The sequence below is a fragment of the Poeciliopsis prolifica genome, unplaced genomic scaffold (genome assembly GCF_027474105.1).
Source record: "Poeciliopsis prolifica strain line A6 unplaced genomic scaffold, Auburn_PproV2 SCAFFOLD020, whole genome shotgun sequence".
NCBI classification, from domain to species: domain Eukaryota; kingdom Metazoa; phylum Chordata; class Actinopteri; order Cyprinodontiformes; family Poeciliidae; genus Poeciliopsis; species Poeciliopsis prolifica.
The window spans coordinates 2,909,089-2,927,133 of record NW_026562395.1 but is presented as its reverse complement, the minus strand read 5'-3'; the positions used below and the strand labels follow the sequence as shown (position 1 = coordinate 2,927,133).

The following is an 18,045-nucleotide window of genomic DNA, read 5'->3' as shown; positions in this document are numbered from 1 at the left end:
CTCGGTGTTAAAACAGTTATTTAGCCTTTCTAGTATCGCTGGTCCAAAAAAAAAAAAAACAGTCAACATTCCTATTTGGCTTATTTTGGTTCGTTTTCTGAGGCATTTGGTCATTTCTATATTTACTTGGTGGATGAGCAGAGATACAGAGAGAGAAATTGCTTACAAAGTTCTGCTGGAAAATGTGGAAAATGTCCCAGTTTCCATAGTTTCAGTGTGTTGTGCAGCTTCAGCCGCCAGTGGCGACGAGTGGGGGGAATTTTTTATTTTTTTTGTCTGTGGTGCTGATGTGTCTATAAATTTCACCGCCTAGTGTAATACAAGCAATCAAATAAACAGACGGAAAAATAACTACAATTCCACAGTGATGATTTTGTTTCCTTCTCCAAATCAGCCAATGTCACAGATCAAGTCAATTAAAAATGTAATAGGCTCTATTTGAGCTTTGGAAAGGAACGAAATGAAGCACAATACAATACTCGTGTCCTTGAGAAGTTTATTGCAAATGTATCATTTCAACTCAGGCTGAACAATGTGTGTGTGTGTGTGTGTGTGCGTGCGTGTGAGTGAGTGTGTGTGCGTGTGCATCTGATTCCGAGGTGAATGAAATGTTTGTGTGTGAGAGAGTGACTATGAAATGAGGTGTGTGTGTTTGGGTTCTGAGCGAGGTGCAGTTCTGTGAAACAAAAGGGAGAGAGGGGGAGTGAGACAGAGTTGACAATATTATGAATACAAACCCACGACAAGACAGGTGCATTATTATTTCACAGCATAAACCAAAATAGTCTGAGAAAACGGAAAACATCTCCATGTGTTTTGATGTTAGAACAAGAAAGAGGCCTACGAATACAATTAGTATAAAACCAGACTGTGTAATGATACAACTGCTGAAGACCAAAGATGATGGCATTTAAAATAAAATGTTTTCAACAGCTCTGTCATCAATAACTAGCATCAACAGTCACTATCATCCGCAAAAGGACAGCGCCAGCTTCAGTCACATGGCTCATGAGTCTGTATGGACTGTTTCAATCAGCCTTAATGGCAGCGCAACGTTGTGGTGTTCATTTTAATTTCCAGTGAGGCCGCAGCCTGCAAGCTCTCACAGTTTTGAACATTTACTGACCCTAATGTTTCCTTACGAACTCTCTAAAATTGATAACAAGAATGTTTGGATGAAATAAAAAGTGCCTGCAACAGATACGCTGATAAGATTTGTGTTTGCTGCAGCGCTGGCGCCCAGAGTGGGACTGAAGGTTGTTTGAGACGTATTTACAGTACTCGCCAACACTCTTGGTACCCCTGCTAATGAAGTTCACCTATTGTGTACAGATAGTTTTTGTTTTGTGTCTGAGCAGGTGTTTGCAAAAGAAAACCTCTTTCACCGTGCAGAAGTGCTGGAAATGTGTTACAGTTCACTTTATTGCATTGCTTTCTTTATAATTAGGTCTCGGAAAAAGTATTTACGGAGTTGGTTGATAAGATTAGATGTAGTTGTTCTTTAAATGTTGATTACAGTCATTAAATGAAAAAATATGAAATATCTTATTCTAGTCAGATATCTGACGACAATTAATGGCAGACTTTTAGAAAACTGAGTCCAAATCCAACTCTATAATTAGACATGTGGAGTCAAGAAACCCTTTAAAAAGAATCAGTTTTATAACATCTCGAAAAGGCAAACAGATGAAACAAGGTTTTTGGCATCTTTCAGATTGGAAAAGTCACTTCTAAAGCTTTGGAACTCCAGCAAAACTCAGTGAGAATCATTATCCACAAGTGGAGAAAACATGAAACCGTGGGGAACCTTCTCATTAGAAGCTGGCCCAGATTTACTCCAATAATGCACTGACAATGCGTCCTCCTTTGCCTTTGTTAAGACCAGCGATTATCCTTGATCAGTTAGATGTAGAGACAGGACAAAATGTGCTTCCAGGAGAGACTCCAGTCCAAAACTACTGATGACCGAAAAGAAGACAAAAATAAGATCTGGTTTATACGTGTCAGTTTTTGACTTTATGCTCAAGAACACTTGCATTGCATAGCAAGTCCACAAATGAATGGCTAAGAGTGCTCAACCAAAAAACAAAAATGGTATAAAAGACAAAAAAAAAAAAAAGCAAAGCAAAGGCAGAAGAAATTTGTGAAGTCACAAACTCAGCATCGTGTCTTAAATCGTTCCTGTTCAGAGACCTACTTGCTTCGGGGCAACGCGCTGGTCCCCACACCACTCTGCCACTTTTGTTTTTATCTATTTATATGTTATAAAACGCCTGATTAGATCAGCTTCCGTAAAGAATTTGACATATTGGTTCGTTGACACAATGACAGAATCATTCAGACTGCTTCCCCCTACAGCACTAAGAGCTCAGCCTTCACTTTGTGAATCGAGTTTGAATTGATTCAGTCTGAATACGTTCAGGTTCGTGCCGCGTGCGTATGCAGCTCGGCCCCTTCTGCGTGTCTGATAGTTCATCACAGTGTTTTCCATTTTTGGTCTTGAAAGAGGTCTGGTGTCGGCATAAAGTGGCAAAGTGGCTGTTTCATTGATGGCAGGGTCTGATTCTTTCAGACTACATAACACTTTGCCAAAGGACAAAAATTATGGCTTTTTCAGCATCTCTGGCAGAAGTAAAAGATAAAACATAAAACAACATACAGGTTGGATGGAATATAATCAATGCCTGTATATTTTAAGATGTTAAATTTAAGATTTGGGGTTATAAAAAAAAAGTCATGATTCAATGAAGATTAGTGCCATTTTTGGAATCATAATATGTAAAATGAATTCATCTTTTTCTGGAGTAACAATGTAAATGTATTCAAATTGAGTGATAACTGCATCCTAACTCCACAAAAGAACATTACCACAGATCCTTCTTCTCAGCAATTGTAAGAACAAAACTTAAAGTGTCTTCGTATCTCTGCTGTTATTTGCACATCCCAGCTGTTTGCAAAGTTTCTTCACTTCTTGTAAATGGTCTGTTTTCAATTTTTTTTTTTTTTAATCCACCTCAATTTCTTCTCTAAATTAACCAAATCAGCTGCACAATGCTTTTAGTTTGAGCATGCTCTTTTTAAATAGCTACGCGATTTGTATTTGTAGCCGCTGTGACGCCAGAGTTTCACCACTGTGGGGAAATGAGGCATATGTCTGCCCTGTTTTTATTCTGGTGCAGCAATTATCTGAACCCTTAAAAAAAATTCCATGAATGCGACTTTTATAGTTATTATATTGCACTATTTCAAATGTTTAATTGGTAATCCATAAGGGTTTTCTTTTGCATCAACAAGTGAAACTTTTCATCCATATTGACAATCAAGCAGAAAAACTCTCTTGTGCAAACGGTCATTTTCAGTAATGAAGCTGTTTTACTTCAACTTATAAAGTTTTCTATTGACTAAAATCTTAGGTGAAAGTGATCAAATTTCATGAAAACTGTTAAAACTACAACATTTTAATGAGTAAAACTGAAAGCCTTTCATTAAGGTTAATTTTATGTGAAACATGCGTGAATTTTACATCACAACTTTATTCATATTGTGCACATTTGAATGTTTTTGAATGTGAATTTGAATAACGAGAAAGTCTGGCAGAATAAAAAACAAGCAAATCTCACGTCATCAGAAAACGGGAATTGTTGTATCCTGGAAAAATATAAAACAGACGAATGACCACTGTTGGAGAATTTCTTATAAGACAGGAGAAAGTCATAAAAAGTTGTAGTTTGTTTAGTTTGTGTGAAAAAGTTTAGGAAATGCAACTAAAACTGTGTGACGTCATAGCGTTCTGGTTGTCACAAAGTACCGTTCCAACGGTAAAAGCACAAAACTAAATGGAGAATCTAATAGAAAGCCGTGGAAAACTACGAAATAATGGCTTCAAGGAAGAATTCATAGCTCCTGTAATTACTATTTATTGCTATTGTGTAGAACAGCAATGCAGTTTCCATTGGTTCATTTCTGGAGCCAGCAGATGCTCCATTCAGTTTACCACAGATCTTATTTTGAAATGTTCTGCTTCCAAATGGGGGGTCAAACACTAAAGATTTTATTTTCTATCCACTAAGTGCATCAAAACTACTAAATATCTTCATTCTTGGGCTATAAACACATCAAACAGCTGAATTTTCTTTGATGTGCCTTTTTTTATTTGAATGATAATTGGATAAGGGTTAGACACACATGCTTGGATGCAATAATGGGGATGATCTTGCAATTCCCTCTTCTTCTTCTTTTCTTTTGTTGGATTTCAAACGACATTGCCATCAAAGAAGCTGCATCACATCTTGTTTTCTGTCTTTCTTGGAGCTGGAAGGGGTTGCAGCTCTTGTGACGATTCTTGCAGCGCAAGACATGTCAGTGAAAGTGTGGAAAGAAAGGACTCTTTGAGTTTCACCACATCAACGCAGCGGTCTTGAGTTTTCTTTCTCTCTTGCAGAAGCTCGTCCGGTTTGCAGGTTGAGTCGTGGGACTTTGCTTTGGATGCCAGCTTATTGTCTTTAAAATGAAAGGGCTTGACCTTTATTAACGCTTTGCAGTAAAACAACGCTGCTTCACACGCCAGAGTGTGAAAATCCTCCATACATCCACCGCATGTGACCCCGTTAACATGGAGCTAAGCGTGTTTTTCAACACCGGTGGTTTTGGTCGCGACGAAATGACAGGGTGAGGCTCTGTGTAGTTGTGCGGGAGGAGGAAGAGGGGGTTGGGGGGGGGGGAGAGAGAAAGGCCCGACGCCAGTCATCCCATCTATCGTGGAGAGGAACCGAGAAACCCGCACATATTGAGTTCCCGGTCGCCCCGCGCCTCCTGACCCCGGAGCAGCTGTTTGCAGGCCGGGTCTGTGCTGGCGCGGCTGGCTGTAGATGAAGTTTCTGCCATTCTGTGGAAGCCCGACCAGGAAGAGCAAACACTCACACACACAAACAGAGAGAGAGAGAGAGGAGCTGGCAGGCAGCGCCACCGACCGTCCTCTCCGCTCCACTCCTCTCCAGCTCTCCCAGTTTGCGGAGCTCCGCCGCCGCACCAGTCCCGACTCCCTCCACCTCCTCGCCTCCCTCCTTCCCTGCGGATTCGCTCGACGCTTTCTTTTTTTTTTTTTTTTTCCTTCACTATCTCCCCCCCCCCCCATACACACACACACACTCTCTCCTCCTCTGCCTTGTTAAAAAGGAGGAGGAACGGGAAGGAGTTAACGCGCCTCGGTGTATCCTGGCGTCGCCGTCTGGATGTTTGAAGTTGCTCGGAGCGGAGAGGAGCGGAGCGCGGAGCCCATTTTTCCGCTTCGTGCAGCAGAAGCGACTCGCGGGGCTGCCGCCGCCGAGCTCCGCCTGGACCGCACCAGCCGCCGTGTGAGTAACACTCAGACCCGAGCAATAACCGTAAGTGTGTGGCCGGGAGAGGGGCGACTGCCCTTTGGTTTGTGTGTGTTCGGGGTAAAGCGCTCTCCTCTCTCCAGCCCGTATCTCCCAGCCTGGCTTGCTACGTCAGGCTGTACTGTACTCTCCATCCTGCTGTGTTGCTTGGGCCTGCGCGTCTGCATGATTTCTACACTCCAAACACAAACGTGTGGACGTCCGTGTCGGCAGCCCAGTCCGGATCAACGCTGCAGAGACGGTCCCGGAGGAAACGGGAGCGGTGACCTAATGTTTCAGGTTCTTGCCTCCTCTTGGATCAGGCTCGGTCGGTGTGAGCCAGGCGAGCCAAGCAGCCAGCCAGCCAGCCAGCGCGGCGGCTCGGGTTCAGCTCGCCTGGCATGGAAAATGTGAAGTAAGAAGCTCTGAGCAGCCTCACCTGGCCGGTTATTTATTTTTGATGCGGGTGTTTTTGACGTGGCTCCACACGAAAGCCTGAAACTTCCAGGCAGAACCGAGTGGATGAGGTTTAATTGCAGGTGTAATAGTGGGTGATGATGGTGAGGGTGGTGCGATATCCACCAACTGTTTTATGGCTTATTGTTGCAGTCAGTCGTGCAAATTATTCTGAATATTTGGTGACTTATTGCGTGTTTTTTCTTCTTTAATGAAACGGGAAAGTGATTTTTTTTCTATCTCTCTCACAATGAATGTCCAAAAGAAAATGTGTAGAAGAAGAGTTTAATCAGAACCAAATTCTCCTCTAAAAACAGAAATCAATTCCAATATAGAAATCAATTCCACAAACATGTTCTCTCGTCCTTCCTATTTTTAAGAATGGATCTCTTTGTCCCGTCATATTTGCATCCCAGGAAAAACAGAAGTCACGATTAGGAGCTCCTGGAAAGTCTCTGAACTCAACCCAAAGCTGATCCATGCAGGCTCCTTCCCCACATCACAAACCTTTAACCTCTTCCTTCACTAGCCACTCTTTAAGCTTGGCTTCGCCTGCCTCACACTGGGAAAGCCTGTCATCTGTTAAGTCGCACTGAAATTTACTGGCTACCATTTAAAATGCGGGATCTCAGGTGTTGCTGCCTCACAAGACGGAGGTTTTAAGGTTTGAACCCGCTACCAGCTGGGAAGAATCTGCTGGATTTCTCAGCCTGGCATCGGTTTCCTCTGAACTCTTTTGGTTTCCGATTTCCACTCCAAAGACACAAGTCAGGCTGGGGCTCAAACGGCGACTCTTGCTTTGATTTGGGCACAGGTGTGAGTGTGAGCAGGCTTGTCTTCCTTCGTCTCTGCTTTTCTTGGACTGGATCAACCATGGCTGGGCAATACCAAGCAATCCGCTACAGAACAACGGCCATGCACAGTGTAGGACGGACAGGAATGTAATCCAGAGCTCCTAAAACTCATATTTGCTTTGAAAATGATGGAAGTGAGTAGCATGTTTGAAAGCAGCACAGACTTAAAATATCAAAATACATTTACCAATTTCAATTTTAGGCATTAAAATGTCTTTGATTTTCCACATCACACTTTAAAGTACATTTAGTCCATTTTTCTCCTTTCATTGCTTTGTTTACTGTGAGAAACAGACTGCCAGCCTTAATTTGCTCTCTGCTTTGTATTTATGGAAATAGAAGTCTATTATGCTATAAAAAAACTACAAGGCCCATGATACACTGTAGGAAGCAGCTCTGTCGAAGGAATTTATTACTGTGTATTTAACCTTGTCTGTGAACCCGTGATGGTATTCTGCTCTTGAACGTTGCTTATTGTAGGTTATTTAAGGAATTTAAATGAAAAAAAAAAGTCTTCTTGTGGCCTTATCCACTACTACCAGTAATTTTATTTTTGTGAGATTTTTTAACGTTAGAATACGGGGATTTCAGGAATACTGTACTGCAAGAGCTCGTCGTACACTTCGAATGTTTTGACACCATAAAACCACAGACTGATTTATTTTACGTAGGATAAATAGATAAAATATAGTGCATAATTATTAACTGTAATGAAACTATTTATAATAATGTCTAACCTGTCTGTTAGGCTGTGTCTTATCTGATTATTAGAGGTTTAAACTTGGGAAACTATTTTGTAGTTTAGCTTTGCTTTCAACTTTTCTAAGTATTTATCCATAACTTTTATAATAATGTTTAATTTTGTGTAATAAACCACTAACAAATATTTTTCAGATTGTTTTTATCTGTAAAAATGTTGAAAAGCATGGTATCATTGTCCTAACTATCGGCTACCAAAGTTGGTGGTTGAGATATTTAAAAATAAATGTAGGTTTCAAACCAAAAATCTGCCATTGGAAAAAAAAATATAGCAATTTTTCAAACGGATTACTCGAGCTGGATTAGACTGTCAGCCTAAATTTTAATCACAATGGACTTAAATATCTTGAAAATGGTGTGAAATTAAACAAAAAAGGCCTTTAAAAAGCCATCTCAGAGTTACTCGAAACATTCCCTCTCATTGAGTCGATGCATGAATAATTGCTGAATTTTAACTATTCTTTTCAGTCACAGTTTTGAATATTGTCCAAATTGTTGTTCAAAACTGCAAACATGTCACATCTTCCTGTGTTTGCCTGATGCAACGTTTCTCTGCCTCAGTCTAGATTTAATCATTCACTGAATCAACATGTTTGTTTGGAAACTCTCCACCGCTGCCGTCTACAGCACTTGTTACTCTCAGTGTCATTAATGCTGTAGCTTCTGCTGGGCGGTCCAGTCACAAGCGTAATCTGTTGGACGCTGATTTATAAATGCAGATCGTCTTTATTTTTGCTTTTTTAAAACGCCAGCATACTTGCCTGGCAACCTCTACCTACACAGGACGGGGGTCTGCAGAGCTCGACCTGGACTTGTTACCCTGACAAGAAAATATTCCCTGATTGTTCTGTCTGTCTTAAGCACTTGTTGTTATTAAAACTGTGTGACCATGAGGTTATCCCACGCACACTGCATTTCTCCCCTCACTTGTCAGAGATTAGATGCATCTCTTGCTATCACACTCCTACCCTCTGACTTCTGACTGTAACTCTTGTGTGGTTTATACTCCACGTATCGTCTCTAGTGTCTCCTTTCCCCTGCTGTTGCTTTCTCGTTTGTTGAGTGAAAACTAACAAAGGGGTGCACTGATTGATCGCTCATCCATCTTTATCGGCAGATCTTTTTATTTTGATTGATTTTTCTCTGAAAAGACTAACCAAAAGAGACGGCTGTGCTTTTTTAAACAAGCAGAACTGATTTATCTGCATCTATTACAATCTGAGGACACAATACTTAGAATTACTTTGCATAGGGGCTCTACAAGAGGTCGGTGTACCTGGGGATGCATTTATGAGCAAACCCGTCGTCGTACGCAAGCTGAAGCCCCTTACTCAGCATGAGGCCGAAGCCGTTTCTTTTCTGTGGCTCTTCTAAGCGAGATTTCAAGATGTAGTCATGGAGAAGGGGGGCGCCTTGTTCAAGAACCGTAGGGTTTCGTCTTTGCTTTCTGCTTTCCCGACAGTCTTTAAGCCATGGCTGTCGGGAGGGACGACGCAGTTCACAGCTGAGTGCAACGCAGCTGGGATGAGAGTCAGCAACGGTTCTCAGTGTGTGCTGTACTGCAATATCAAACGACTGCATGGATGCAATATTTGTTAGGATATTATATTTCAAGTGTCAGACATTCACACTAGATATATTAATAATATTCTTCTCCAGGCGGCTGAACTCTGAATGTATATTTTTAATGGCTAAAACTCAGGGAGAGCATTTGAAGCCATAAACGCCTTGTATCCATTAATTTAATTTCCTTAAATTAGCATTTAAGGAAAATGTTAATAGTTGATTAGTTTTTACAATAAATTCAATATGCAATGCAGTTGAAAGCAGATGTTGGTATGCAGTTTTGTTTTGTTCTTCATTCCGGCATTAAGACTGGCTAAACTTTCTCTGGACCGAGGACAATCAACTTCTCTCATCAGCTTCAGTCATTTTTTTCCCCAAGGGTTTTTCTTTTTTGCTCTTTTGCTGGGGTGATGCACAAATTTCACACCAAAACACATTAATCTCTGAACAGAATCCTGTCTGAATAGCATAATGACTGGAAATCCCTGTGCTGTTGATATTTTTGATCAAATCAAGTTGGCACCTTCAGGAATCTCAAAATTTGATAAACCGGACATGTGAAGACTTGTGGGTGTCCACAGTCCCCTGCTTGATAACTTTTTTTTTTCTTTTCTACTATGCCAAACTGGAAGCGGTTTGTTTGGTCAGGGATAACCCTACAGAGCCAGGATGTCATTGTCTGTGCTCTCATCACCTTTAAAGCCTGTTAATCTCATTGTATGAAAACATGTCAGTTGGATTTTTCTGTCATTTAGATCTTGGATTAAATGTTGCTAAATCTAACTGATCTAAAACAGAAAAGATTAGCCTGATGCACTGGTTCCCAAAGATTTTCTATGCATTACAAACACTTTGGGAACCACTGGCTTGATGTAACCTGAGAACATGAGAAAAAAAAAAGGTCCTAATGTGTTTTTTGTTTACTGTGTAAGTACAATCCTGTAAATTAGTCACATTGGGGGAAAAATTCTTGACTCTTGTTCCCTTTACCAGCTGCTACTGAAGTCATGGTGATTTTACTGTGCATCTCCGCTCTAGTCGTTTAGTCGAGCCTCCATCCTGGTAAGCACTTGAGTTCTGTTATGCACTGTGGAGGCTCAGTGTGCACATGTCACATTCAGGTCAGATGACGCAGATATTAACCATAGAAACCAGAAAATGTACACTCACCTAGTATTTCAAACACAGCAACCAGCAGACAGATGTCAAACCCAATATCAGATTCGGTTTCATTCTTCATCTCTGTGAAATTACAGCGCTTCATTTTTATTGCGTGAGCCGGCGGTGCATTACGCGTACAATGTAGCGACGGCTACACGAGCTGACGGCAACCTGCTGCGTCACCATAAGTCCAACAGGCGGGGGTGACTCTCAAATCAATAATGGACAGATGTGGAGCCCAGATGTCTGTCACGTTCTTTTAATTCGCTGAACGCAATCCGACCTGAATGAGGAGACGGGACGGTTGACGCGCAGCTGGCGTTCGGCTTCAGGTCTCATCATCGGATCACAGAGCATTTTGAAGTATCGTCTTTTGAACGTCTGACGCCGTTTGTCTTGAAGAAGCTGCTTGTGTAACCCGCGCCAGCTAAATGTGGATGCCGAGCGTTGGAGTTTCAAACAAGACGGAGATGCAGAGGGATGCTTTTACTCACAACAATAGAAGAAAGTAGTTCAAGCACTGTTTATTGGAGCGTCTTGTACAGATGGGTAAAAGTGCTTAAAGTAAACAATTTTATTATAAAAGGATGACGTTGCAGTTACAAATGTCGAAAAATCTAACAGTATAATTAAATTTTTTTGTGTGTGAAGGGACTGAGACGGCCAGGAAAATAGATTAATTCTCTGTTTATCGATTTCTATCCCTAATCGTCAATACAACTGAGCTACGAACTATATTTTTCCCAAATAACAGACTTTAGTGATAGCTGGGAGATAACTTGTACACATTGTCTTTTCATCAAGACAACCTCAATGTGATTTAAGTTTATTTTCATTACCAAATGTTAGCACAGAATTGCTAAGAGAGAATTGCTCATAAACAACCTTGATCTATTGTTTCCCTCAGTGGATTATAAGCCTGGCGGGCCTCCAGGCTTTACTTGTGCTCCCACCTGGCTTAGTATTTATTACTTACTTATTTATTTAAGTCTTTTTAAAATGTTTGCATTTTTTAAGACTTTATAGTTGGTGTTCAGGTATTAATCACATAACTATCTAGTGATATTTTCAAATTTTCTGTCATCTTTAAACATTTTTTAATTCAAAAACACGGCAGGCTGGCTTAGAAAATTTTGTGGGGGAAGCTTTGTATCCATTGTCTAAACCTGCTTATATTTGACGTTAATTGACAAAACCATACCAAAGCTCATCCATTCTGGACATAAAAAAAAAAATCTGCAACATATTAAAACAAATTTCTATTATTTTCAGAAAATATTAACATTTTGTGTTCAGATTTACCTCCTGAATCTTGTTTTTTGCATGTATGGAGCTCCGTAGGACTAACTAACCCGAATGAGCTGGATGACTTTGGAAAGCTTTTGTGAACGTGTCGGTTGGTGGCTGCGTTTTAATTACTTTTATCTGCTTACTTGTTACTTTAAGATATTAAAAATGGAACAAAAAAATGTCGAAAGCTTGTTCAGGACTCCCTAAGACGGTTTTTGTGGAACAGCAAAGATAAGGATTAACAGTAAAACCAGAAGCCCCTCGTAAGACTTTTATCTGCAGAAACTCGCTGTTTGTAATTTTTTTTTTTACACATTTTGTTTTATTTGTGGCTGTTATTTTATCACATGAGACGTACTTCATGACAGGAGAAAAATCTCTAAACTACCCAGTCTGTTATAGCCAATCACAGGCTGTAAGAAAGAAGTTAAAACATTATTTTTTATGTCTGAATTCATACTAAACATATTGCTTTTAAAGAAAAATATACTAAATACTTTATGACAATTATTTCTACTGTGGGTTTAACTAATGATCGGAACACCTTGATCTGTTAAAATGAGATGCTTGTAGTTTATAATAATCCTACCCCATAATATGCAAATTTATGCATATTATGGCGTATGTTTTTGGGATTTTTTTTGTTGCCGGTCTTCGGTCTAATCTTTGGAGCCGGATTTAATCTTTACCGAGATTAAATCCGGACCTCCCAATCTGTCCGAACATAACTGCGAATCTGCAATGAAACCCACATATGAATACCACATGCTTATTTATTGATGACGTTATATTGTGCTATCCTTTGTGAAATATTCATGGTTTCTGTGAATGTACCAGATAAACTGCAGACGTAACAGTAAAACAATAAAAAGATGTAAAAAAAACTCCCAAAAAAAAAAAAACTGTTGATAATGGTGGATAATGAAAAGTGAGGTGAGTTACCCTCCCTCTGGAAGTCATGTTACGTTACTTTTTAGTTTCGTCCTCTGACCGTCTGCAGATAACGCCTTGGACTAATGTTATCACATTTTATGCACAGTTAGTGGCGCGTTACTTTCTGTTTCATTTCTGGATCGACTGCAAGCACGACGTCAATTTCTAGCAGTTGCCTGCTTTCATTACCATCGCAATAATCAGAAATAGGTGCGTTTTCCTAACGGAGTGTCCATTTATCGTCGAGACCATTAGATCTCAAGAAACTGTGTGGAGCGCAGCAGAGGAGTCCTGGTGCGTCTGCTGTTTGATGCCCTTAGAGCATCTAATGCTCCGCTTTCTAACCAATTAGAGACAGAGCACAGGGTCATTGATCTTCCCATAAAAGGGAAATTACTTCCTGAGGATCACCAGGCCCAACTGTGTTTAAAGAGCTAAATTGCATTTTGGTCAGAGAGCCTCCAAACAAGAGAATGCCATGCAGGGAGGGAGGATGTAGCGTGAAATATTAAGCTGCATACGAAACCTGATTGGCTCTGCTGGACGGCGGATCGCTGCGTTCAGGGTTTAAAAACAGAGAGATTGATTGGGCCGGGCTCACACTGGAAATTGGTGATTGACTGATAGGTGAGGGGCTCTCGGAAATAATAGAAGATGATGGGGCATTGATTGTTCTGGTGCCGAGAGTCATTTATCTGGCAGGTTATTTCATTAATTTTACAAGAAAAAGAAAATGAAATGCACCTTAAAAATGTCTTGAGACCTGAATGTCACTCTCAGCCCACAAGGTCACACCACTAAACTAGAGCGTCTTAAAGAAATGGTTAGAAGGTGCTTTTAATATACAGAAAAGTAGTTTATACCCGTAAACAGACGTGGGTATTACTTAAAATGTTTATCATTTATCATGATAAAAACTTAGATTTATCATCGTCACAATAAATTCCAATTAATAATGTTTGAAAAAACAAAGGTGTCCACATTGTTGGGGTTGTTAGTTTTACTTTTTTCTCCCCGTCTTGTGAGAGAATCAGTAAATATGAAAATCTGAAGAAGTTCAGTTACTGTATGGAGTTAATTGACACAAGTCACACGTTACGTGTCTGGTGTCCTGAACAAGCACAAAGAATAATTTTATAAATGGGAATGTTTTTTTATTTTTCTGTGCCAGCCACACAGTTACCTACAAAAGAAGTAGCAAGTAGTTCTGATCATCACTGTTATAGTTACCACAAAATACCTTGATAAAACTTTTAGTTCAAATCGCTCATCGCCATTTGTGAAGTGGAAAAAGAATGATGCACAAGATTTTAACACACACAAAAAAAAACCTTAATCTGAAATGTGTGGAGCGCATGTCGGCTCTTGTGACTCGATGTCTTTTACTGTAATCACAACTGTAATCTTCCAGCTGCGTAGATCGAAACGTTTCCTAATTTATGTTTCTAAAGCTGCGTAAGATGGGTAGAAAATGTCTGCAAACAGCTGTTTTCAAGTCTCAAAACTTTGACTAGGCCTTTCAGACATGATTGCTACCTTCATAAAGAAGCCAGGTAACTTGGCTCACTTATAAACTGAATTCATCTTGCCATCGTCCCTCTGCTGAAGAAAATGGACCCCTCAGAATGATGCTCCCACCACCGTGGTTCACTGTGGCGTGCTCTGCATGTTGAGCGGCTTTTGTTTTCTTACACATCCTGTTTTGCATGCGAGATACAAGGCTTATAGCAAACTGCAAATCAGAGTTTTGATGTGTTTTTTTCTCCCCCAAGCAACTTTCTTTTTGCCACTCCTTCATAAACATAGGGTTTACGAGTGCACAACTAGTAATTGTGTTGTCAACGGATTTTCTAATGAGCTGCAACAATTTAAAGTTCAAGTTGGCATACTTTTCCGATGTACTCTATTTCTCCTACTGCACGTTAATGTGCTTATTTGTGCCTTGAAATACTTTCAGTTTTTATGATGAAACCACTCAAAATACCTTGAGGTGGTTTTGTCATAAAATACTTTTTTCACATCTCACCCAAGAGGTGAAAATGTCATTGCTACAAAACTTCTTAGTACCTATTTTTTGTTTCAACTCTCAAACACTCTAAAGCAGAGCTTTGTGAGGAGATTGCGAGGGCATCATTTCCTGAAGCTGTTTTTGGTATTGTAAATATTTAGTGAGGGGGGGTTACCACGCAGACGACCTGGGATCTCGTCAGTTCAGTTTCAAGTCCTCCAGAACAACCTGGTTCAGAAGCCCTGCGGCTAAATATTCACCTCGCTTTTTGCCAGCTTCGCACATTTACGCCGGACTCATCTTGCTCAGGCTGCACAAGCCCGGTCAGATTGGAGCGGACAGAATCCAACATGTCTGAGTCGTCCTGCCAGCGCTCGGCTCGTAAAGAGCTGTCATTTCAGCTGGAGTTGTTAGCCTGTAATGTGTTTACACTGCAGACAAATCTGGATCCGCTATGAACTTTGAGCAGTCGGCGGCTTTCGGCCTGCTCCGCCGCAGATAAAACTCCAGAAAACATAAATAAATCCTCTCCACGATTCTCTTCAATTCTTGACAGCAGTGTGAGCTAAAGCTCATTTAAGCTAATTCTAATGACAGCATTTGTATCTGCTCACATTTCCAACAGGAGGGGAACAGAGATGAGCACGAGGATAAAAATGCATGTCAATTGCCTGTATGGGGGAGGATTTCATTATCCTATTGAGACTAATTATGGATCACAATGACATAGGACAAAAAGCTCTTGTAAGTTGGAAAAAAAGATAATTAGTCAGGAGAAAGTAGAACGGAGGTACATTTCTATCATGTAGAAAGTTTTTGAGTTTTGTGGTTCAAAACTCTGCAAGTGACTTATTGACTGGTAAAAGGTCTGTAAATATACAGAGGAGACAGTCAGTCCGTCCAATTACAGTTAATTAATATTTGTGTAAAATTATTTTTAAACATAGTTTTCGATGTCAAAATGCAGTGCAATCAAAAAGAAGTAACACTAGTTGATTTTTTTAAAACAATTATGTTACAGTCATTATGAAAGATGTGTTGTTGAAGTTTTATGTAGTGAAACCCGAGGAAGACGCTTTGGTCATCTCAAATAAAAGTCAAACCTTTTGGGCTTTATCCAAAAAGCACCTCAAACCCTTTATAAAACATGGTAGTGGCAGCATCATTCTCCGCAGTAGAAAAAGACAGATGAATGAAGCCATAGATGGGAAGTTTAGGGCCTGGCAATAAATCAATAACAATGCATATTACAATAAATACGTGATCAATATCAATCGATGATTTCAGTGAATGCTGATCCAGAACCGCACAGCATTCTGGGGGATGTAGGCAGAGGAAAGGCTTTGGCCGCTCAGCCTCTCCTGGTCAGCTTAGCAAGGTTGGTGGCATCGACTAACTCACTCACTCCTGGCAACAACCTGTGGAGCAACTCGTTTCAGGTTTTACGTCAGAATTTCTCAATAAAAATAAAAAACAAATAATGGTGTGGACTGAGTGAAGGGAGAAAATTGGTGCAGAGAATCTGTGGCAGGACTCGGCATAAAGGAGCCGAAAGAGTCGTACTGCAGCTCCAACTGCAGCAAAGAGCTGAATATATTTACACACCACACTTTACAGATTTCCAAATGAATAATTTTCTATCTATTCCACAATTATGTGCTATTCTGCCATATCAAACCCCAGTCAGTATATTTAATAATGAGGTGATAGAATTGAATAGTTGAAGAGGAATGAATGTTTCTGGAAGGTATTTTCAAATGTAGCTTCCCTCGTGACATTACAACAAGAGTTAGGGTCACACAGATCTGTGAAAGCAGGCCGCGCTGCTATTTGACAGCTGTGTTTGTAAATGACTGTTTCCTGAAAGCACATAAATCTTTTACACACTAACTCTCTGGAAGCATTTTCTTCATTCCGGTGTTAGAAATTTCTTTCCTCGAGATATTAAAAGCACCTTCTAACCAGTTGGGTTTTTGCTATCTCCACCCACTAGTGCTTTTTACCATAACACAGAGCAGATGGGCCTTTTAATAAAAGTCGAACCTTACACGGCTCAAATTAAGCTTTTCAAATAGAGGCAATAAATGTGGCGTCGGCGTGCAGTACGGTGTCCTGAACAACGAAGCATGAAATCCTGTTCCAGTGCCGCGTGTGGAGATGAGCCCTTTAAATTCATTTACTGGCAAGTTTGTCTCAATTTCTGCATTGTCACTTGAAGAGGACGGACTTCAGTTTTTGTAATTGCCATCTAGAGCGAAGACAATTTAATGAAAATAATAGGAATATCAGGCTGCCATAGTGTTTTGGATTGTTTTCTTCATATCCCAGACTTCCTTTGTGGTTTTTGGCTTTAGGTGCTGAATTTCCGTGACAATCTGCAGTGGTGTGGATTTAACTGGCCAAAGTCATACTGGTTTGGTTTCAAAAGAAACGTTTGGATTTTTAAAAAACAGATTCTGTGGAGGTCAGATTCATAAGGTAACTCTACTAAAGGCAGTCCTAGAAATTATTTCAGCCACCCAAAATTAAAAATTAAAGCAACTGAAGTTTAATATGTACTCAAGTAACACATCAGTATGTTTAAGATAAGTCAATTGTTCAACAATAGTTGAAATTTGTTTCTACTTCCTGTGAGCACGCTTTCTGTTTTCGGTAGTGGTTACATGTTTTACCTCGCTTTTCCAGGCTTCAGTATCAACAATGTTGTATAAAATCTCAGTAATTTAAAATAAAAAATACAATTCTTCCCTTTCAAAGTCTAAAATGACTAAGAGAAGTAAAATCAGAAGTAAATTGTTCGGTCATGTCAATGCTTTATTTATTAATACATATCATGTCCGGCAGAACACGCATCTTAGTTGAACGCATCTTAGTTGAACTGGATCATAATAAAGTCTTAATGTTTCTATATGTGTTGTTATAAAAAGTCACTGTTGTGTGCAAAATAGTTCACACTCAGTCCTAAACAAAAGCAGTCCATAATCAATACGAACAGTGAAAGAAGCGTTTTGCTCCGGCGGAGCCATCCTTTATTGGGTAGGTTACTGTTTAAATCAAAAATCATTATAATGCAAACAAAAAAAGATGAATAAATGAATGCTATGGAAAAAGTTCATCTGTTATAAAAGCGCAGTAGCTTTAGTGTTTTGTGTTTTTTGGGGAGGTTGGGGGTTTACCTCCTGTTCCACAAAATCTAGAAAATAAAACTACCGAAGTCTGGAGTTCATTGATTTTTTATTATTTTTTTTGTGGTTTTGTTTTGATGTAGTGTGCGTCACTGTGTGTCAAATCGTGTTCATCCTCATGCTGAAAATGAAACATGTTAAGCATGCAGACCACCGGAATAAACACAGTGTTGTGCAAAATAAATTAATCGAAATTTTCAGGGACTAAAGCAACATTTTGCAGATTTGACCAGTCTTCAACTGGATTCTTCAGTTCTGGTAACAACTCCCCAGAGCCTCCCTTTAAAAATCCGAACTATCCCTTAAAGATGAATGAAATAGGTGAGCCCACTAACCCAAACGATGCCGTTAAACGAAATGAAAAAGGAAATGAAGGTATTGATTAAATTAGATTACCAACAATGTCAGCTTTTGTAACAACTTACAGCATCCCATTTGGTTACAACCTCCACTTTATGACTTCACTTTACTTTCTA

The 18,045-nt window shown here is 39.9% G+C and overlaps 1 protein-coding gene across 4 annotated transcripts in view; it reads left to right on the top strand.

Moving 5' to 3' along the window:
- Positions 1-18,045, top strand: part of LOC129368984 (bromo adjacent homology domain-containing 1 protein-like) — a 48,289-nt gene that overhangs the window by 18,226 nt on the left and 12,018 nt on the right. The window contains exon 1 of one of the 4 annotated variants that reach the window (XM_055044201.1): positions 5,147-5,354. The exons of the other annotated variants lie outside the window; for them this stretch is intronic. The gene's annotated coding sequence lies outside the window, so the exon portion shown is untranslated. Of the gene's footprint in view, positions 1-5,146; positions 5,355-18,045 lie in introns of those variants that run through there. 4 annotated transcript variants of the gene reach the window in all.